Source organism: Chiloscyllium plagiosum, unplaced genomic scaffold, assembly GCF_037043375.1.
Source record: "Chiloscyllium plagiosum isolate Xiang-an unplaced genomic scaffold, Cpla_swu_hap1 HiC_scaffold_27, whole genome shotgun sequence".
Lineage (NCBI taxonomy): Eukaryota > Metazoa > Chordata > Chondrichthyes > Orectolobiformes > Hemiscylliidae > Chiloscyllium > Chiloscyllium plagiosum.
Window position 1 is genome coordinate 18108993 of NW_028270165.1, and position 23986 is coordinate 18132978.

Here is a 23986-nt window from a genome sequence, read left to right on the forward strand (position 1 = left end):
GCTTCACAAGCTCATGGTCCAATGTCCGCATTCAGAGAATAGGTGCGCTCTCAATGGCAAGAAGACCACACTCCTTCCGGTCTTCTAGCGCTTTCTCTCGGTCCATCAAAAGAATGTGGCGCGCTGTTTCCGCTGTCAGATAGGAGCATGCGCAGTATTTTGCTGACACCGGGACACATGCGCAGTATTTTGCTGACACCGGCGTACATGCGCAGTGCTTGCTGACACCGAGAAGCATGCGTAGCATGTCCTGTGGAGATGTTGGTATAGCCGACAGATTTTCAGTCCAAATGCTAATAGGAGAGAAAAAAAAAGACTGGTGCCACAACTTTGTTTTCCTGGGACTCAACATTTTATTCTTTTTGAACTTTGTCTGGCTGCTCAATTTTATATGTCTTTTCCCCAGGGTAGAGGAAGTCCGAAACTGGAGGGGCATCGGATTAGGGTGAGAGGGGAAGGGTTTAAAGGGGACAAAAGGGATCAATTTTCACGCAGGGCGTGGTATGTGTATGGAATGAGCTGCCAGAGGCCGTGTGTCAAGGCTGATACATTTACAACATGTAAAAGGTTTCTGGATGGGTTCTGGAAAGGCCTCTGTATGAATAGGAAGGGTTGAGAGAGATATGAGCCAAATACTGGCAAACAGATCACTAGATTAATTTAGGATGTGTGGTCGGCGTGGACCAAAAGGTTTGTTTCTGTGCTCTGCAATTCTATGACTCTATTTCTACATATTCTGTACCAATTTCACAAGACTAGGAATAGTTCATTCCTCCCTCACAGCCTGTTCTCAACTGTGGCTTAACTGCAAGTTTCAGAATGATGTCTGCAGTTTTTTTGAAGCAATTGAATATGCTTTCAGACTTTATTGATGTTTCTAAATACATTATTTTAGCTATTCTCAATGTTTTAAAGATCAGCCATTTCGCTGGTTCAGTGGTTAGCGCTGCTGCCTCACACTGCAAGGGATCCGGGTTCGATCCCACCGTCTGGCAACTGTGTGTGGGATTTGCACATTCCTCTGCCCTCCTTTCAGTGCTCCAGTTTCCGCCCATGGTCACAAAGATGGGCAGGTTAGGGTGGATTGGTCTTGCTAAATTGCCCCACAGTGTTCAGAGATGGGTTTTGGGGTGGGATGCTCTTCGGAGGGTCAGTGTGGACTCGATGGGCCGAATGGCCTGCTCCCACAGTGTGGTGTAAAATTATGTCCCAATACATGTGTGAATCATTATGCAACACATGTATTGGGCCAAGCAGTGGAATGTGGTGAAAGGGTTAAAATTGTGTCCCAATACATGTGTGAATCTAACCGAAAATGGAAGGTGTCGCTTGGTCCCGTGTGAATCTTGTTATACACCTTCCCGTGTGAATAACCAGAATGGAATGTGTTTTTTAGCCTTGCTCTGCTCTAACCGAAAATGGAAGGTGTCGCTTAGTCCCGTGTGAATCTTATTATACACCTTCCCGTGTGAATCTTCTTATCTGTATGTAACCAGAATGGAATGTGTTTTTTAGCCTTGCTCTGCTGTTCACATGAATGTTTATATCTGGAAAAGAGTATATCAGCTGGAGAAGTCTCCAGTTCGGTAGAGTCTGCTCCGGGGTTACGTTTAACCGCCGAGCGTGGGTTGTTGGCAACCGCTCTACGAGAACTGACGGCTCCCAGTTCGGGTAACATGTAGAGTGAGTATAAACCAGACCCATTGTAAGTACGAGACTGGTTGTGGTGACACTGCGGGGAATAAAACACTTATATTCTAGCAGACTCGCCTCTTGGCTGTTTGTTCTGTGTCAGACTACTTTCCTGCGAGCCTGGTCCTTGACCTTGAGAATTTTTTAAAACACACAGTGTGCGGATTCTATGATTACAAGAGTTGTCAAACCAATTTTAATTGGTGAAGTATAAGACCAGGAGGCAATCTTTAAGCAGTTTTCCATTCATTCACAGAGTGAAACTTTAGAATTGTATCAGTCTGAGCTCTACTCCAATCTCCATTTACGACAGAGATGAGGAGAAACTTCTTCACTCAGAGTGGTGGCTGTGTGGAATGCTCTGCCCCAGAGGGCAGTGGAGGCCCAGTCTCTGGATTCATTTAAGAAAGAGTTGGATAGAGCTCTCAAAGATAGTGGAATCAAGAGTTATGGAGATAAGGCAGGAAGAGGATACTGATTAGGAATGATCAGCCATGATCATATTGAATGGCGGTGCAGGCTCAAAGGGCAAAATGGCCTACTCCTGCACCTATTGTCTATTGTCAATGTCAATAAATGTCTTTTTATCTGTCCTCAAACAATCATATAATCAATATGTCCCTCCTTAACCTTGATTTTTTAAAGTTAGCAGTTTCTTCCTTTAGATAAACCTTATCAATCAAAACACAAAACATCGTTTCAAACCTAATTAAAGATTTTTCAAGTTCTGTACAAATCTTCTGGGATCCCCAGTAATCACCCCATATGAGCTGTTATCTTCATCAAATAATCTGACAATTATTGACTGCTATCAAGCTCTTCCGTCCCAGGAAATTTCCTTTCTCTGCAAAGTTTGGTTCATGTTGGCAAGTTCAATCCTCCTCCATTTCCCAAGAACACAGTTTAAAACGTGTTACATTCTCAGTATCTGTTTAACGCTCAGTGGGAAAACTGTTTTCACTCTCACAGTTATACAGAATTCCTCCAAAATGTTTTTGAGGAATGCACTGCTCCCACAAGAGCTGGTGGTTCCACAGTTAAAATACTATTAACAGCACTTTTACTAATTTACCCACCTTCCCAGGATACAGGATTTCTCTCACCAGAAACTGTGCCCCCTGAAAAAAATCCAGCAGGAAGATCATTATGCAGCTATCAGTAAAAATGTCTCATTTGGGTCACCCAGTGATAGAAATGGAAGAACCTGTCTCTTCAAGAGAGATATCCGCTGGCCTTGTGTTGGTGCTTGCTTGGTTGTCTTTGCTGTTTCCCCTCTAACTGTTCAAAACATCTGGTTTTATACCCCAAAACATCAGATCATTTCATTGGTTTGGTGTCATTCCAAACAGTAAAATTCAAATTCGATAGGGGTATCAGGGGCATACTTTAAACTGATTGGCTGAATTGAATTTGTTTTTGTTCCATGGCAACACAACCCCAGCTATTTGTTTCAACCAAATGTTACATTTTTAAATTGTTCAGCACACTTTGTGCTTTCAGTCAGTCCTTGCTCGCTTCCTCTCTCTCAAAAAGGTACACTACACACCTACACCTTCATTACACCATCCAAATGTCTTTTAAATGTTGTAACTATACCTATGTCTATCACTTCTGGAAGTTCATTCACTCACAAACTAACGTCTGTGAAAAAAACGTTATCCCTCAGGTTCCTTTTAAAATCTCACTCCTCTCACCTTAAAAAATGTCTCCCAGTTTTTAATTCTCCTTCACTGAAGGAACAGACATTTGCTAATCACTTTACCTTCATGATTTTATAAATTTCTACAAGGTCACCCTCAACCTCTTACGCTCCAGTGAAAAAAGTCCAAGCCTCTCCTTATAACTTGAACCCTTCATCCTGGTAACATCCTGGGAAAGCTTTTCCAAACCTTCTCCAATAATATTCTTCCTATAACAGGGCGACCAGAACTGTACTCAGTACACTAAAAGTGGCCTCATCAACATCCTGTACAACCTCAACATGACATCCCAACTCCAACACTGAATGACGTGAAAAATGAAAGCAAGTGTGCTAAACACCACCTTAACCACCCTGTTTACCGGTGATGCAACTTTCAAAGAACTCCCCCCCCCCCCGCCACCAGGTCTCTCTGTTCTACCATTTACTGTACAAGTCTTGCCCTTGTTTGCTTTACCAAAATGCAACCCCTCGCTTTTATCCACACGCTCTCTCTCAGGTACACACACACAAATACACCCTTTCCACAGGCTTACACTCCATCACACTTACACTTTACCAAGTTAAAAAATCACAACACCAGGTTATAGTCCAACAGGTTTAATTGGAAGCATTAGCGTTCAGAGCGCCGCTCCTTCATCAGGTGGTTGTGGAGGACACAATTATAAGACACAGAATTTATAGCAAAAGTTTACAGTGTGATGTAGCTGAAATTATACATTAAAAAATACCTTGATTGTTTGTTGAGTTTTTCATCTGTTTGAATACCATGATAGTTTCACTTTTTTCATATGTAAATTAAAAAAGGTTTTGTGATTTACATCAGTTACATTTTCAGGTTAACTGTAACAATTGACGTTAGCGAACACCAATTGTTACAGTTAACCTGAGAACATTTAAGAGGCATTTGGATGGGTATATGAATAGGAAGGGTTTGGAAGGATATAGGCAGGGTGCTGGCAGGTGGGACTAGATTGCGTTGGGATATCTGGTCGGCATGGATGGGTTGGACCGAAGGGTCTGTTTCCATGCTGTACATCTCTATGACTCTATTTACATATGAAAGAAGTGAAACTATCATGGTTTTTGAACAGATGAAAGACTCAACAAACAATCAAGGTATTTTTCTATGTATAATTTCAGTTACATCACACTGTAATGTTTTGCTATAAATTCTGTGCCTTATAATTGTGTCCTCCACAACCACCTGATGAAGGAGCGGCGCTCAAAAGCTAGTGCTTCCAATTAAACCTATTGGACTATCACCTGGTGTTGTGTGATTTTTAACCTTGTACACCCCAGTCCAAGACCAGCATCTCCAAATCATGACACTTTACCAAGCACGCAAACACGCACTCTCTTATGTGCACACACACACACAATTCTATGGGGCAAATTTGGATTTTCAGAATTATATTTGCAGATACATTCAGTTTTCCGCAAAATGTGTGCAATCTGCAGGCAGTCAAGCCATGTCATATTTTATAAATCCCTACTTTGAAAATACAACCAGTCTAACTCAAGATTGGGATACAGACAGACTCAAACCTTACACCTTTAATGCATTGACTGAGGTGAGATGTCACCTCTTTTTATAAAACCTGAAGTTATCTGGAGAATGTGACTTAAAACTAGTTCTGGGATTTACATATTAATGAACAGAAACCTTCAACCCATTCCACAAGAAAGACTTAACAGCAATCTAAGTTGGTTCAATATATCATTTCAATTGCATGACACTAATCTTTTGCTATAAATTCTGTGCCTTATGATCCTGCTCCACAGCTACCTGATGAAGGAGCAGTTTTCCGAAAGCTAGTCCTTCCAAATAAACCTATTGGATTATAACCTGGTGTTGTGTGATTTTTAGTTTCTAGTGAACACAGCCCACACGTTCCTGCTGCAGGCAGTAAACTTTACAATGCATATGAAACAACGCAGTAAGTGCAGAGATGACAAACTTAACAGTTTCTAACAATACTAGCTACTAGTTCACTGCTCCTTCTGATACATAACATTGGAAGCTTAGTGTTAGAGGCTGAAAGAAATTAGCAGCTTTAAAACAAAAACCTGTTGGACCTCATAGATATCAGTGTCTGAGTCTGATGGTAAGTTCAGGTCACCTTTATTGTGACACAACTTCAGTACTGCTTCAGATCTGCCCAGCAAAAAGGCTTATGAAAACCAATTTATTTCATTTAAAAACAGTTCAAGGTCAAAGTGCATACACTCCCCATCCCCACTTTCTTCACTATTGGTCAGCACAGACGTGTCCCTTTGTAATTGGATCCTTGGTACAGCCTTAACCCAGAGGAAGTATTGCCTCACTCAGCAATTTCAACCTATGCTCTGTATCCAAGTAAATTTCTTCCCACCTATTTTCCAGGCATGAGGGAGCGTAGTCAAGAGTCCACCACATTGCTGTGGGTCTGGAGTCACGTGTAGGTCAGATCAGGTAAAGGATGCAGCTGGGATGACTGAGTGAATCCTTTCCCACAACGGCAGTTTCCCTCCCTCAAATGGACATGAATGAATCAGATGGGGGTTTTCTTTGTTGCCCTGAAAACAGTTTCATTGTTAGATTCTGAACTCCAGATTTCTGACCAAATTCCAATTCCGTCATCTGCCACAACAGGATTCAAACCTGTGAGTTCCCAGACCTGGGTTGATAGTCCAGTCAATAATGGGGCTCGGCCATTGTTCTTTCAATTCCCCTGCAATGGCACGTGAATTTACTGGTGCCTCCACAGGTGGGAGGAGCTGGAGAAGCCTTCCTGCACTGAGAGCGGGGGAGTGGGCTGTCTCCAGCGTGGACCAGCTGGTGGGTCAGCAGGCTGGAAGAATCAATTAATTCCTCCTCACATTCAGAGCAGGTGAACGGCATCTTCCCTGTGTGGACCCGCTCATGTTGCTGTACGTTGCCCACAAGCCCTTCCTGCACACGGGACATGTGAATAGCCTCTCTCCCGTGTAGACCGGCTGGTGGATCAGCAGTGTAGATGACTGCACGAATCCCCTCCCGCACATGGGATACGTGAATGGATTCTCTCCTGTGTGGACCTGCTGCTGCATCTGCAGGTTGTCCATCCACCTGAATCCCTGCCCGCATATGGAACAGGTGAATGGCCTATCCCTGGTGTGAACTCGTCTGAGAGTTTCTAGCACCGAGGGGCAAGGGAACCCTTTCTCCCAATACTCACATTTCCACGGTTTCCCAATAGGGAGAGCTTTCCTTGTGTCGCTCTGGATTTGAAATTACAGACAAAATGTGTTCACAGTCTCTCCCCACCGTGAATGGTGAGATTTTTATCCCCCAAGCTGAGTCATTAGGTTGAAGCAGTTTTCACAGTCAGCGCACTGAATCTCCCTCACTTGTGTGTCTCAGTATTCTTCCTGCCATACCAATATCCAAAATCTCTCAAGCAAACAAAAGCAAACATTTCATCTCAATTTGAACAGTTGCTGATATTCAAGTCCCAATGAATCAAGTGTCTCTGTCAGAAGTTGTTGTGTCATTTGCTTTCAGATTTCTTTCCACCTGTCTTCCTGCAAAAGAAATGCACAAAATATGTGATTAATGTCACTACAGTTAAATAAACATAACATAGGCGGCAATTCCTGTTTGCCAGATGCCTGCTGATCACATATTATCCAGGACACAGAAACCTGAATACCCTCATGCAGCCAGATAGCCTTGTGTGTGTATGGAGGAAAACTTCATTTAGGTAACAATTAGCTTGAACAAGCTGCTTCCAAAGTTGCTGGAAATGAAGCTGAATCAGGGACATGATAATGAAATGTCAAGGTTGCTTGAGAAAAGAAAACCAGTAAATTTGCTGAATGACTTCCTGCTGTCCAAGCTTGCCACAAGGTTGGAATTCTCCTCCGGAAATGACGGTTGATGGGGCCCTCACCAAGATGGCCGCCCGCGCTCCTCGCCCCAAGACAACATGCGCCTTACCCTCACAAAGATGGCGGCAGGTTGCACCGGCAACCCGAGAGGTCCCTTCCCAATGAAGTGAACACTGGGGCTGTGGGTTTTATTCCGAGGCCTCGGGCCTCCCCCTCGGAGTTTATAAACTCCCCAGTCTCCCTCCTCCCGCGGGTCCCAATCCTACCCTGTCTCACTGTCTCCTCTCCCCGGGGGCAGGAGCCAGGTCTTGGCGCTCGGGCCTGGCCACCTCCCCGGGATGTTCCTGAAACCTGGTCCTGTTCTGAAGGAGGATCCCCGGACCCGAAACACCTCCTCACATTCCTCCCGACACGAGCTGCCGGACCTGCTCAGCTTTTCCAGCGGTTTCTGTTCTTGTTCCTTCAGCCGCCAGCGCCATTCCTCTCCCACACTGCCTTTGTCCTGCTACAGGACCTACACTGCACATGCGCCAGTTCACAAGGGGCGGGGTCCGAGCTCGTGACGTCACGCTACGTGCAGCGGGCGTGGCTACATGGGTCATCCAACCAATCGGAGACAACGGGCGGGGAGATCGTGTTCCTTGCCCCAAGACAACTGAAAGGTCCGGGTTTTATTAAAGTTTTAACGGAGAATATTTTTGAATTTTTCAGTCTTTTTCGAAATATTATTCCAGACCTCTGGAAGGCTCAAACATTGGAAAACTTTCAAACATAAACAAAAGGATATTCATAAATGAATAAAGGTAAATTACAAAAGAAACCTCGCACAAAATATCAAAAAGTGTAGCAAAAGCTTCTGTTGACACGCTAAAGGGAACAGAGTCACTAAGGTAAATGTTGGTCCCTCGGAAGATGAAACCGGTGACTTAAGGGGGGAACACCGAAATGGCAGAGATGCTAAGTCAATGCTTTTCCTCAGTTTTCAAGTTGGAGGACAATAGTACAATTCCTATTGGAACGGACAAGTCAGAGGCTACAGAAACAGTAAAACTTAAACAATCAACGTCGATAGGGAAAAGGTACACAGCACACTATTAGGACTGAGGGCAGACAAGTCCACTGGGCCTGATAGCCTACATCCCAGGGCACCATATGGACTTCACTAAGGGGTTTGACAAGGTTCCCCATGGAAGATTGGTTAGCAAGGTTAGATATCATGGAATAGAGGGAGAACTAGCCATTTGGATACAGAATCGGCTCAAAGGTAGAAAACAGAGGATGGTGGTGAAGGTTTGCTTTTCAGACTGGAGGCCTGTGATCAAGGATGGGTGCTGGGTCCACTGCTTTTGGTCATTTATATAAATGATGTGGATGTCAATATAGGAGGTATAGTAAATAAGTCTGCAGATGACACCAAAATTGGAGGTATAATGGACAGCAAAGACGGTTAGCTCAGAGCACAACACGATCTTAATCAGATGGGCCAATGGACTGAGGAATAGCAGATGGAGTTTAATTTAGATAAATATGAGGTGCTGCATTTCGGAAAAGCAAACCAGAGGAGGACTTCTCTATTTAATGATAAGGTCTGAGGGAGTGTTCCTCAACAAAAAGACCTTGGAGTGCAAGTTCATAGTTCCTTGAAAGTAGTCACAGGTAGGCAGAATATCCAAGAAGGCATTTGGTGTGCTTTCCTTTATTGGTCAGAGTATCGAGTATAGAAGTTAGGAGGTGATGTTGCTGCTGTACAGGACATCGGTTAGGCCACTTTTGGAATATTATGTGCAGTTCTACTCTCTTTCCTATTGGAAGTTGGTTGTGAAACATGAAAGGGTTCAGAAAAGATTTACAAGGATGTTGCCAGGGTTGTAAGATTTGAGCTAACGGGAGAAAGTGAATAAGTTGCGGCTGTTATCCCTAGAACATCGGAGGCTACGGGGTGACCTTATAGAGGTTTATAAAATCATGAGGGGCATTGATAGCATAAACAGACAAGGTCTTTTCCCTGAATTGAGGGAGTCGAGAACTAGGTGGCATACATTTACGGTGAGAGGGGAAAGAAATAAAAGGGACTTAAGGGACAACTTTTTAACGCAGAGCATGTGCGGTATGGAATTAGCTGCTTGAGGAAGTCGTGGAGGCTAGTATAATTACGACACTTAAAAGGCATCTGGATGGGTACATGAATAGGAAGGGTTTAGGGGGATATGGGCCAAGTGCTAGCAAATGGAACTAGACTGTTTAGGATAACTGGTCAACATGGATGAGTTGGACTGAAGGGACTCTTTCCATGCTGTAATTCGTGTGACTCTGTGGAATTCTCTGCCCAAGGGAGCAGATGAGGCATTAATTATATTCAAGACACAGTTGGATGGGATATTGCATGGAGGGGAATTAAGGGTAGATGGATTAATGCAGGTAGGAGGAGCTGAGTTGATGGATAGATCAGCCATCATCTGAATGAATGGTGGAGCAGGCTCGACAGGCCAAATAGCCGACTCCTGCTTCTATTACTTTGAAACGATAACTCTGCATTTCCCATGGCTAACCTATCTAACCTGCACATCCCTGGACATGATGGGCAATTCCAAATCAAGGCAGGTGAGCAATGTAGTAATGTGGAAAGTGAATGTCAGAGAACAATAGAAAGGGACAAAGGGAATAAATGTAGCACCAATCAAAGCTAGATTGAAAAGATCACAAAAATTGAAACGAAAGACTGTGTCTGAATGTGTGCTGCACTGTAAGAAAAGTAAATGAATTGACTGAAGAAAATAAGTGTGATCTGGGACTCCTTACAGAGACGTGGTTTTAGGATGACAAGGATTGGATCCTGAATATTGAGGGTACGTGACATTCAAATCAAATGGGAAGTTCGGTAAAGGTAGAGGGTTGGCAATGCAAATCAAAGCACTGATAACATGGTAGTCTGGTGTCAGCTTGGATTTCAGGTCCTGATGTCTCTGTCCTCTGTTGGTCTCCCCGTTCCCACAGAGCTCGGTGTTGTCTGTTCTCAGTTCTGCTGGATTTCTATTGAAGCTTTGACAGCCCCCGCCCACCACCCCGCCCGCCCAACCGCACCGCCCCCGCCCCGGCCTTTTACACCTTCCCGAACAATAAAACATTCAGGCGATCAAGGCCCAACCCACAATCTCCCAGCCTGTCAACCATCAGACAGAAAGAGTCATCTTGGCGGGAAATAAAACAAGTAAAGTGAAAATGATTGTCCTCAAGTTTCTCTCTGAGGTTCGCACTGCCTTCACCTGCCCAACACCCAATTCTAGATACTTGGAACTCTTGCACAATTAAATAATGAGAAGTTCAAATCCATTATGGACAAATCACACTGCAAACACCACTCCCATCTATCCTCATGCCAAATGTGTGAGGCTGAAGTATATTTGATTTGAATACATTACAGTGTGTAAACAGGCCCTTCGGCCCAACAAGTCCACACCGACACGCCAAAGCGCAACCCACCTATACCCCGACATTGCCCCTGACCTAACACGACGGGCCAACATGGCAAATTCACTTAACCTGCACATCTTTGGACAGTGGGAGAAAGCCAGAGCACGCAGACTCGGGGAGAACGTGCAAACTCCACACAGTCAGTCGCCTGTTGCGGGAACTGAACCCGGATCTCAGGCGATGTGAGGCAGCAGTGCTAACCACTGTGCCACCCAGAAGTAGCCGCTGGAAAGCTTGGTAAATGCTTTACCTCTCAGATGAGCTGCATGTCCACACTTTCATTGGGGCCACCTCTTCAAATCTCAGGAATAATTTCTTACCCTGCCCCACCTCAGTTCATCTGATTCTGAAAATTACACTATGCCTTTGTCACCTCTTGAGTTTGATTCTTCTGTCACACACCTGAAAGCCTGAAACATTCTACTCCCCATAAATCTGAGGTCATCCAAATCGCTAAACAAGAAACAAATAACTGTGGATGCTGGAAATCTGAAACAGAAACAAAATCAAAAATTGCTGGAGAACCTCAATAGGTCTGAGAGCATCAATGGGCAGACAGTACAGTCAACATTTCAGGTCCAGTGACCTCATTTCCTTCCAGATCACAGCTGCTTCTCGCCTTCCTCACACCAAGTTCATTTAATCTATGATTGCTATGCCTGCTGACGCACACAGGTTCCTGGTGATGCAGCAGATCCATTATAAAATGTTAATCTTTGCTCATAGTCTTGTTCCTCGCTATCACTATCATCTTCTCCAGCTCTAAACCTCTGAACTCAAGGAGCTCAGTAAATGCCCAACATTCTCAATCAAACTGACATCGAACCCCAGGGTTTCCTGATGAAGGGCTTTTGCCCGAAACATCGATTCTCCTGCTCCTCGGATGCTGCCTGACCTGCTGTGCTTTTCCAGCACCACACTCTAGAATCCAACTCCAGGGGTCTGACGTCAGGAACTCAGAATAGCACAATTAGGGATAGCAAATAGATGCTAAAGACGTTCAGGTCCCATGTATGAGTAAGATTGAGGAGTGCAGCTTAACAGTCGCAGTAAACTACAAACCACCAAAATTATCATGTGAATGAGACAGAGGTCAGAAAGACTCACCACACGACTCCAGTCAAACATAAAAACATTACTTGAGGAAAAGCCTGGAAATGCCCCCCGCCCATGATGGCGGCACGGTGGCTCGGGCGGTGGTTCCCGCCTCGGGCAACTGTCTGTGTGGAGTTTGCACATTCTCCCCGTGTCTGCGTTAGTTTCCTTCGGGTACTCCGGTTTCCTCCCACAATCCAAAACTGTGCAGGTTAGGTGAATTAGCCATGCTAAATTGCCCTAAGTGCTAGGTGGATTAGCCAGGGGTAAATGCAGGGGAATGGGTCTGGGTGAGTTGCTCTTCGGAGGGTTGGTGTTGGGCCGAATAGCCTGTTTCCACACTGTAGGTAATCTAATCAAATCTGTGACAGGAGTTTGTCGGAACCATCACTGTCAGTGTTGGACAGAAATTGACATCATTCTCCCTTCCGGCTTCCGGACCATCAATGCGCATGTTCCCAACTCCAGAACCATGTGCCTGGAAGCGCGCATTGCGCGCGCTTGTGGAACTCCTGCATTGAGAATGGGGTGCGATCACATTCGCATGCCATGTTGGGTAAAATATATACCATGGAAGACTGTGATTTACCATCAGACAGAGCGATTATAGATTGGTCGCTGAAAAACGTTCAAATTAGTAAACATGGAAATTTTCTGAAAGGTAGCTAGATTCAAGGAAGGGTTTTATAGACTGGAATATAATCAAGAGATGGGGTTTGTTAACTGGCCAAATAGCACAATCAGAAGTGATCGACAGACGGAAATGTGATCGAGGGAATCAGGATGATTACATCCAGTATAACAGAAAACTGAGTGTGTAATACAGGCTATAATCTAATTGAGGAGTTCGGGATAGTTTGTATATAGAATAACATACTCAGGAATGAATTACAGACTGGAACCTAATCAAGAGGATCGTTGTGATTGATATAGAGAATAACGTACGCAGAAGTAAATTACATCCTGGAATCTAATCAAAGCACCTTGATGCCACACTGGGTCGAATGCGCCTTGAGGTCAAGGGCTGTCAATCTCATCTCACCTCTCGGATTAAGCTTTTTTGTCCATGTTTTAACCAAGGCTAGAATGAAGTCAGTACCTGAGTGAGCCTGGTGGTACCCAAACTGGTCACACAGCAGCTCATAGCTGAGAGGATGTTATTCGATATGTTACATAGCTTTATCGATAATCGAGAGAATAATGATAGACAATTAATCCTGAGTTCGATGTGTCCTGCTACTTGTGCACAGGCAATCTGGCAAATTTCCAGATAGTTGGGTAGATGCCAATGTTGTAACTGCACTGAAGAGCTGAGAAAACTGAATGCAGTTTGTATTACACTCGGAGCAAGTGGATGATCTCTCCCTAGTGTGAACTCATTGATGTGTTGGCAGAAGTGAATTCTTTTACAAACTCTCACCAGAATGATTGTGTTGATGTATCAGCGGGTTGTGGGACTATCCGAATCCCTTTGCAAACTCTGAGCAAGTAAATAATTTATCTCCAGTGTGAACTCGCTGATGTCATAACAAGTTTGATGTCCGGCAAATTCCTTCCCACATACAGGGCACATAAACAGCCTGTCCCCAGTGTGAACTCGTTGGTGCAGAGTGAGGTTGACTGACTGTGTGAAACACTTTCCACAGAGGTTCAGCTAAACGGTATCTCCTCAGTGTGATAAGCAAATTTTTCTGGAAGCTGGAATACACTGTGAATCCCTTTCCACATGGAGAGCAGGCAAAAGCTCATTTCCAGTGTGACTGTATCAATCAATTTCCAGCTAGACAGGGTAACTACAATCTCTTCCCATAATCTCCACATTTACATGGTTGCATCATGGTATGGAGTCTTCGTGTTCGTCCAGGACAAATGCTCAATGCAATGTTATGAAGTAGAAAGCATGTATTGTCAGGTTAAGATAGAGAGTGCTTTTCTCAACTTAAAGTACAGCCACAGCTGCTAGCAAAAGGTCGGGCTGTTTCAAATGTAGCAATTGGCTGTTAAATGGATACCTGAGTTCTGTTTGATGTTTTGACAACAATTCAAATTTAATTAATTTAATCTATTCCCAGGATACCAGAAGACAATGAGATTTGAATTTTATTGTTTTGATCCCTGGAAAATCAATCAAATAAGAATTTATTCCTATGGGGGAATATAAACCCGGCATTTTGAAAGTTAGTGGGAGAGCAACTGCCAATCTAATACCTTGCTCTCAGAGAAAATGAAAACACTCTCCATCTAAGGTACCTGTTCACGTGAAACATACAGTAAGAAGAAGAGCACCCAGGAAGATCAGCAGCTAGAAAAGTGAAAACATCAATGAAGAGGAGACTGTGTGGCCTTGAGATTCAGTTAATGTAACGTTTAATAAATATGATATTAGAATAGCATATTAAATTGTGTAGAGTTGGGGTCAGACAGTAAGTAGTTAAAGAAAGGGGGTGTTGGATTTGTGAATAGGTTTTGTTTAGTGTTCACTATTAGAGTTAGAAAATATTTTCTTTAAATAGTGGAATTTAGGAATTCTGTCACTCACATTTTAACAGATTATGAGGCAAGATGAGCTTTTCTGGGCGGTTAGTTTAATTAACAGGGTTTGATCTCTATGCCGTAACAATAAGTATTATTCTTACTCACACACGGACTTATGGATTATGATTCTTCTTTTCATATGTAAATCTTCACCCTAAAATCCTGTGAGGGAGTTTTACAGAAGTTATTCCTGTCAGTTCATGATGGAAATTCTGAATAGATACTTCTGGTTTCCCTAAAACTCTTGTTGACCAAAACTGGAAATTCTCAGAAGACAGTGGTTTTGTCTCAATGTAACTGGTCTAGTCCTAGCTAACCCTGGTTAGTGTTCTGTGAGAGGTGTTCAAATCTCACCAGGCCAGATAGGGGTGTTCCGTTAAGTCATTAAAAATCTGGACTGTCAATTATTGTAAGATACCATTGGGCTCACCTTTCTCCGGTTAGACTTACCTATGACTCCATTGTGGTTGACTCCTCACCGCCCTCCAGTCAACGAGGGATGGACAATAAACACACGCAGGCTCAGAGATGAACACATATCTCTTTTATGCTTCAGCTCTTGTGTGACTGACCGCATGTCCTGCCCAATAGAAAGTGGGGCAGCTCGGGACGACATTCTGGAATTGGCGGGACACCGAGCCAATCAGAGTGAACAAAAGGCAGCGCCGAGTTGTTTATGGAGCATGCGCAATGCGGGTGTCTGAGCTGGTGGAGTTGAAAAGTGAGAGACAGTGCTGGAGGGAGGGACTGGATGGGTTTAGGAACAACCTGCTGGGAAGTGTTTGTATTCGAGTTAGTACTGAACTCTGGGAAATTCTTTTATACGGGGTTAGAGTGGAAGAATTTCCCCACAACAATCTCAAACCAAGAGGAACATTTGTCTCTCCTGCACTGAGAAGGAGAGGCTTCGGAGCGGCTGGTTCTTGAAGGTCAGTGAGCTGCAATTCTTTCTCTCTCTCTGTCTGTCCCTCTCTCTAAAGAAACAAAAACATGTATCCACAGGAGGACAGTGTGTGTCTGAGAGCGGAGTTTATCGGTGATGCTTCTTCATACACTCTGATCTTGATCTTCTTGAAGTGGGGATCTGTCAGTTATTCCTGTGATAGAGATGGAGGAAACTATCTGTAAGTATCCCACTGCTCTCACTATCTCTACTCTCATTGAGGGCTGAGTATTGTGGAGGGCCAGAACGCGCCCTTTCCCTGAAGGACATTTGTCAGCTAGTTGAGTTTTTCATGACAGTCCAGTAATGTTTCACGGTCAGTATTTGAGTGACTTTCAGACAAATGGTTAACACTGCTGCCTCTCAGCTCTGGTGACCTGGGTTTGATTCCAGATTAGGGTGACTACGTGGAGTTTGCACTTTCTTCATATGTCTGTGTGGTTTCCTCTCGGTGCTCCTGTTTCCTCCCACAATTCAACGGTATATGGGTTAGGTGGGTTGGCCATGCTAAATTGCCCATAATGTGCAGACTGGGTGGGTAAGCCATGGGGAATGCAGGGATATGGGGTGAGTCTGTGTGGGATGCTCTTCAGAGGATGGGTGTGAATTCAAACGGCCTTCTTCCACACTATAAGGTTTTTATGATTCTTTACTCCTTTTAGTATCTTAAACAGTACGATTTCTCAATCTCTAATTTTTCCTGATTTACGGATCTTAGAGTGAGTCAATTCATCAGGATTTGAAAACCATTAGATTGTCAATTTTTGTCTGTGGGAAAAGTTTGCAAACATCAGTGTACTCAGTGACAGATGGACAAGTCCTGCACCAGTTCCACAGATTGAATAGCATCCCACCATTCACAGCAGGGAGAGATTGTATCGCCACAGTGGCTCAATCCCAGCCTCAGGCGACTGTCTCTGTGGAGTTTGAACATTCTCCCTGGGTCTGTGCCAGCTCCATCTGGGTACTCCGGTTTCTTCTCCCAATTCAAATATGGCCAGGTTAGGTGAATGGACCTTGTTTGAATCCCTTCCCTTGTAAAATTGCACATTGTTTTCAGGGATGTGTAGGTTAGGTGCATTAGTCAAGGGTAAATGTTCAGTAATGGGGTAGGAGAATAGGTCTGGATGTCTTTATCCCCAGAGGGTTGGTGTGGACTTGTGGACTGTAGGGATTCTATAAGTCTATTAACCCTGTCCTGTGTCTGGGTGAGGAATCAGCTGATCATCCAATATGGAGAGACATGATCTACACCATAGAAACCATGGAAATGTGCAAACTATGGGAAGGGATACAAATGTCTATACATGCTGGAAATTCATTGATGCAGTCACACTGGAGATAAGTCATTCATCTACTGTTTGTGGGAAGGCATTCAATCAATCACCCGTCCTTGAGAAACAAGAACGCACTCAGTGGGGAGAGGCCATTCATCTGCCCTGAGTGTGGGAAGAGATTCAGTGACTCATCCTACCTGCTGACACACCAGTTAGATCACACTGGGGAGAGACCATTCCCCTGCTCTGAGTGTAACAAGGCATTCTCTGTTATCAACCTCTAAGCACACCAACTAGTTAACACTGAGAGACCTTTCAAATGTTCACATTGAGAGAAAAGCTTTAAACACAGACATGAAATGCTGATACATCAGTACGTTCACACTGGGGAGAGGCCATTCCCCTCTCTGTGTGTGGGAAAAAAATTGTCCATTCAAAAAACTTTCTGAAACCCCAACGAATACATACTGGTAAGAAGCTGTTACCTGCTGCTTTTCTGGGAAAGCATTTAATCAGTCATCCCACCTTCTGAGTTCACACCTGACTCAGGCAGCTGTGTGCTGCTGCTGCTGTTCTCAATAAAATTCTGATGGATCTCCACACCCCCCCCCCCCCTCCCCCGCCGCAGGAGGACCAGGAAACAGATGCAGTGGAACAGCGAAATGTGGCGCTTGTGATGTCAAATGGGTAGGCCAGCAGAAGGCGGCATTGTGTTACTGTACTTCTCAGAGAGAGAGAGAAACTCTGACTTTGAAAGAATGAATTATAAACGTGGTGAATCAAAGTTTGTCCCATTGCAGGCAGAACTGGGCACACACCAACACGCACAGGCACAAAATCAGATTCACAGACAGCTATAAAGAAACTTTCAGACACACGCTTCCGGGACAATGTGTGCCACTGCAGACAGCTTGTCATTCATACACAGATAGACACACTCAAACTTCCCTCCGACATAATCTGAGTCACTTTGCTTGCAGAGATAGTCACATCAACACTGAGAAAAAAAACATTAACACAAATTATTTTCCTCGTGAATTTAAAACTCTGCTGAATCGTTGTCGATCCTTTCAGGCGTGGGAGCATTTGAACTACTTTATTCTTTGTCTAGAACCTCATGACTTGAAAAACGTCAATCAGGCCAGCTTTCAACCTACTGTTCTCCAAGGAGAACTGTCCCAACTTTCCAATCTACCTTCATTGCTGACAATCCTCATACACGGCACCATTAACGTCAACCTGTTCAGCGCTGTCTGCAATCACTTCACTTCCCCGCTTCCTGAAATTTCACGCTCACAATTGAGCAATAATGCAGCTGGAGGATTCATTCAGAGTCGCCATGCGCGGGCGAACGATGTGCAATGCTTGTTTTCACTTTGAGCAAGTGTTTCCTTTTACCCTGTTCGCTGTAATGGGAGCTCGGCCCCATCCCTACTTCAGGAAGCCCGATCCCGTTTAATAAATGTGCTTTTGGAGAAAATTGCGCTGGCGTTTCGGCACAAGACAACTTCCGAAATGAAGGCTCGTCCGGGAATTTCTCGCACATGCACCCTACTCTAGATCCAAAGCGAGAATCATATCGCTAGACTGGCGGAAAGCAACTTAAATCTCCACAAGCACTTCCCCTCAATTGTGTAAGTTGGGCCAGTGTTTAGTGACATATTCAGCTCAGATGCTCGAAGATTTGGGAAGCAGAGGCAAAGGCAAGATATAGAACAGAGTACCGTTACAAAGGGAAGCAATAGCAGACGATAGTTTCAATCGAGGGACATGAACCCAGCACCCTCCTGCTGCGCCCCTCTACTTTCCCACGCGGAGTGTTTTCCACAGATCCCTTCAGCCTTTTGTCTGCAGTGTGGCATGCACGTTCGAGCCTGATGTCAAAGACCTCCACTGCTGTCGTGTAATATGCTGTTTCGCGGACGTATGGAGGCTGTGTAAATATAAACTTATTTCTAAATTCCCACATTCTGTTGATCGAACTGTGATTTCACACCGAATCACAACATGTGTCACAGCGCAGACGGTGGCCATGCGGCCCACCTTCGCTCTGCTGGTTCTACACTGTTAGTAAACGTGTGTCTCAGTTCGTATTTCTGTGCCTTTTCCGTGCAAATCTGCACATCTGAACATGACCACCGAATTCCCTTTCGGGTCCATTGAATCTTCATCTTTGTCAATGTCAGATAGGGATTTACTGACCCTAACCACTCCCTGTACGAAAACGTTCTTCCTAATGTCACTTTTACTTCTTTCCCTCCTGACTTTAAAATTCTGCCGAATCGTTGTGGATCCTTTCAGGTGTGGGAGCATTTTCACAACATTATTTCCTGTGACTAGGCCTCTCATGATTTGCAAGGCTTCTGTTCTCCGTGGAGGGCAGTCCCAATTTTCCAATTTCGCTTCATTGCTGACATTCCTCAAACACCGCATCTCTGGCAAGTCGGAGCAGTAGAAGACCCAAAGCGAGAATCATACCCCTAGACCAACGAGCTGGATACCAGGCGCACCCCATCGCCCGTACCCGCCCCACCTCTTGAACTAGCTGAGACTTGCTCAGTGTGAAATACATTTGAGATTGCTCTTAGAATTGCAAGCGGCAAACAGTTTCCAGAACAGCTGCTTCTCATTCAGTCTCCCTGCTGCTGTTTGTCCCGTCCCCAGGAACCGGGCTCTCTCCACTGGCAGATAATTCAACCGTTTTGTTTCTAACCATTTTTCTGATACCCAGGTGGCCAGTGACAAGCACTGCGCTCCTCAACATAGGGTACAGAGAACAGGGGAAGACCACAAAGACCTCCACGAGTGTGTCACCTCAGCTGTGCAGATTGGGCCAGTATATCCATGTGAAATATTTATGTTGAGTTTTTTGGGAAGCAAATTAGAAGGCGAGGTGCAGAACAGAGCGCCCTTATACAGGAAAGCTGCTAAGGACGACATTACGTGAATAGGAGAGAATAGGACATGGCGGATTTCAGGCCCTAAAATCATGGAACTGAAGGTGGGGTTGGAGAGTCTTCGTGGAAAATGAGGCGTTGTTCTTCCATCTGGAGCTGAGCTTTGCTGGAACACTGCTACATGCCTGAGACTGAGGTGTTGGCCAGGGAACAGGGTGGCGTGTTAACGTGGCGGGCAACCAGAAACTCAGGGCCTTTTTTGCGGGCAGAATTGAGATGTCCTGCGAAACAGTCACCCAGTTTATGCATCATGCTACGTTGGGGAAACGACACTGTGAGCAGCGAATGCAGTAGACTAGGTTGTGGCAAATGTGCAGGTAAAGTGCTGCTTGACCTGGCAGGTATGTTTGAGCCGTTGGATATTCAGGAGGGAGCAGGTAAATGGGCAGGTGTTACACATTCGGCGGTTGCAGGGGAAAGTGCCTTGGCACTATGGGAGGTGGGTGTAGGGTGTTGAGAGTGAAGGAAGAGTGGAACCGAGGTGTAAGCCCTGCCCACTTCTCTCAATTATAAATCCGTGAAGTTGAAAGAACGTTCCATAGAATGAGTCAGGACCACGTGACTCATGAACTAATTTGTATTCATGTTCCGGGGCCAGCATCATTATTGTATCACAGCAGCTGCAGGCCATCACTGGGGGCTCGCCCTATGACGTCACGGTACGGCTGGAAGCCCCGGGACAGTTTATCAAAGAAACCTCCGGGTGGGTCAGGGCAACCCTGCATCGGGAAGTACTGGGATGGTCAACCACTATCAGTTAACATGGGGAACACATCTCCACATTGCACAGCCTCGAGGCAAACTTCCCGTCCTTCCACTTAAAGTTCAATAGCCCTCAGACCGAAATTCCCCAGGTACGTTTGGAAGAATGTTTTCCAGGTGTTCGCAAAGTATATCTATCGCTTAGGGGAGGCTATTAGTGAATTCATAATTCAGCCTCCCCACCTAGAATTACAATTGTCGTCTATCAGTTTTACTTTTCCATAACAAAGCCTGGGAGATTTATTGTGGAGACACCGGGGACAGTCTGATCCGACCCTCTGAAGACACATCCATGTCAGGAGGAACTAGCTTTCTTTCTCCGGGGCCGTCGCCCTTCGAGCCTTTCAGTGTTTTGCCTGTTCCCGAGTTCTCTCATTGGCTCGGAGGCGAGAAGGGGTTTGAATTCCTGATGTGCAGGAACGAAAATTCTTTCAATGTCTCAGATCAGTTCATGTCCCGAGAACATCAGAGTCAATCTCCCGGCCTCTTCAACAAGGGGACGGTGTCTGCACTGTCTCTGCTCAGTGGGACAGGTCATCTTTCATTCTCCTTCAAATCCGCTTCCCAAAGAATTTCTAAAGATTTACAAAGCTGGAGACTGGGATTTCCGGTTTGCTTCATGAACATTTTTCCATTTCCTAACTGAGAATATTTTGCCAAAATCTCTTCCCAATTGTACCCCTTGCGTCATGTCCAGGGATGAGGAATTTCCATTTTGGAGAGACATTCCCAGGGTTGGGAATGTTCGCTTTGGAGCAAACAAGGTTAACTGGAGATTTCCTGGGGCTGTTGGTAATGATGGGAAAAGAAGCGGTGGGAATGGGCAGATTAATGATCAGAAGAATCAATTGCCACTGGCCAGAGTCAGTTACCAGAGGACAGGGATTGAAGTTCTTGAATGAAAAGCAGCACTTGTGCCTAATAAACACAGAGAATACTGCAGAAAGCCAACAGGTCGAGCAGCATCTGTGGAAAGGTAAACAGAGCTGACGTTGTGAGGCTGGTACGTTGTTTGTTCAGAACCAGAGTTACCTGCATGGCAATCAATTCCCAGACATGAGAAAACGGGACTTTATTGAGACGGGTGTTGTGAAGTTTGAGCGATAATGCAACCAACAGGAAGTCATTTAAAATCGCCAGCGAAGAAAGCACAGTCAGCAGGTTACCAGCCTGGGCGAGGGAGCCCCACAAGATCTCTACGCCAACACCTTAAGTGTTCGGCCACAACTGCACGCCCAAAGTTATGGTGCAAAATTTCTCATGGAATGGTTCTAACAGGAAAGGTGTGTATTGGGCTTGTCCTGTCCGCGCCATAGCCCCAACGTATCCTGTTGCCCTGGATTTGATCAAGACAGAGGAGGCTGATGGGAGATCGAACTGAACTACACACATTGATGAGTGATAGAGCGGGTGGGAAGGATCCATTCCCATGCATAGAGAGATTAATAATCAGGGCTGAAAATAAGGAGCCACTTCAAGAAATTTGGGGTTCATTCAGCAAAGCTAATGTAGAACTGTTCACATAAAATTGTGATGAAAGTCTCTCGAGTTGTTTTGATGAGAAGTGTTGATGATGCTCATACAATCGGTAGGATGAACGTAGATTGGTAAATGTATTTGGTGACAGTTCTGTTCTAGCCCTGTGAGCGAAACCTGGATCTGAAGGAATAAAAGGGACATTAACAGCATCGATCTGAAATTGGATACGTGACAAGAAACAGAGCCATCATTAACAGTTGGCTTTTGAACTGGAAAAGCTTTCTCGTGAAATTAGTTTGAGGCTTGAGGTATGCAAGGTCAAGATAATTTAGGTAAAACACGGAAACGCTATCCTCATTAGCAGACAGTAAAAGGATTACAAGACGCAAATTAAACATTTTCTACAAGTGATACAGGGGACTGGGAAGATAAGTATTATAAACTGTGAACAACAAAGTTCTGGAGCACAAAACTTACATTCAAAGACCGAAAACATCCAGGTCCTGATTAATCAGATGGCATTGTGGTGCTTTTCTGCAAAACATCCACTTGCAATGTCCTACAAAAGAGTGACAAAACCCATCCCTCTCAGCCCAGGATAGAAAATCCGAAGAGATGAACGTTTGCTGATTTTCAGAAGATTCACAAAGCTAAGACTGGGTTTTGGTGATTGTTTCCTTTCCACTCCCAGGAGCCGCAGTGGTTGAGGTGTTGAGTTGGGGAAAGTAAAATGTGCCCGTGAGCAGCGTGTGGGGCTATTTCAGCTTCCCCTCATCTGACAGCGCTGTGACGTGACTCCGATGTTCTCGGGGACACTCACTGACGCGAGACAGTGAAAAGATTCCCATTCCCGCAGATCGGGATTTCAAACCGTATGCCGGCTTCAGGACAATGAGAAAGATTAATTGGGGTGTGTGAAGAAGCTGTGAGCTGCATTTCAAACAGGTCGGTGGAGTCAGATGCGTCATCCATTGCGCCCAGGCCCTGTGCGTATCTAACGCCACCATGCTGCAGAGTTCTGACGTTATCACGGACATGCGCAGCAATGGGAACATTCACAAGGTGAATAACCAAAGATAATCACCGTCACTGATTCCCTTCCACAGGCCCAACTTTGTGAAGCAGTATCTTACACTGGCAAAGGAAACACCCTTGTCCTCAGGTACCTGCTTCATTTCGATCACGATTTCATGCCCCTCACTGTTCTAGTCTCATTTCCAAACACTTTGCTCATAGCCTCAAAAGAAGCTCTGCGGGTATCTGCTTGTTCCACCCGAACAGGCAGTGGGTTGCAGATTCCCACCAGTCCCAATGTGAGTGAAATATTTTTCCCCCTCCACTGATTTGAATCTTAAAGAAGAAGCCGGGGAGCAAGCTCCCTTTCTTTTCGACGACATTTCTCATTTTGTAGTCGGCAGGGTTCACACCTGCGTGGGGAGACCGCAATGGATTTAAAGTCCATCGCATGAAACACTCGGCCCACGAATACAGAACCACACTGACAGCTTCACTTCCCAGGTCTGTCTGCCTGTGGAGCTGAGAAAGAGTGAATCATCGCAGAGTTTGTTTGAATCCAATCACTTCACAGTGATTCGAAAGGGTTAAATATCTGCACATGGCGAGTCGAGGTGTTTCATCCCAAAAGGTGAAATGAACTTTCCGTTAAAAACAAAACTAGAAATTGCAGGAGGAACTCAGCAGGTCAGGCAACATCTGTGGAAAGAGAATCAGAGACAACATTTCAAAATTCTGTTTTCTCCGACACGTACTGTCAAACCTGCCGAGATTCTCTTTTTGTTTCGGCCTCTCAGCATCCGCAGTCCCTTACGTTCAACATGAATTCAATTCAGAAACCCCTTTGTGGAGAGGATTTCCGTTTGGGGAACATTTTCCTGACCCCATTAAAAGCGTTCAGCTTCGAAGCCAAGAGAACACACCGCCTCTGGGTGGGCTCGAACCACCAACCTTTCGGTTAACAGCCGAACGCGCTGACCAATTGCGCCACAGAGACAGGCGACGTTATGCGCTGCACCATCGCTTAGGGGAGGCTATTAGTGAATTCATAATTCAGCTTCCCCGCCTAGAATTACAGTTGTTGTCTACCGCGCAGTCTTGCGAGAGATCCCGGCTTTCTTAACTTGACTTGTGCAAAAATGCCCGACTAAACTTCTCAAAAAGAACCTTCATTAAACGAGGCTGGGCTCCCTGGAGTACGAATGGGACA

The 23986-nt window shown here is 45.0% G+C and overlaps 1 non-coding gene and 1 pseudogene across 1 annotated transcript; both read right to left on the reverse strand.

The window, feature by feature from the left end:
- Nucleotides 1-6913: 6913 nt before the first annotated feature.
- Nucleotides 6914-23986, reverse strand: part of LOC148143303 (uncharacterized) — a 29638-nt pseudogene continuing 12565 nt past the window's right edge.
- Nucleotides 23700-23773, reverse strand: trnan-guu (transfer RNA asparagine (anticodon GUU)). The gene has a single exon. It is a non-coding gene; the product is annotated as a tRNA-Asn (tRNA).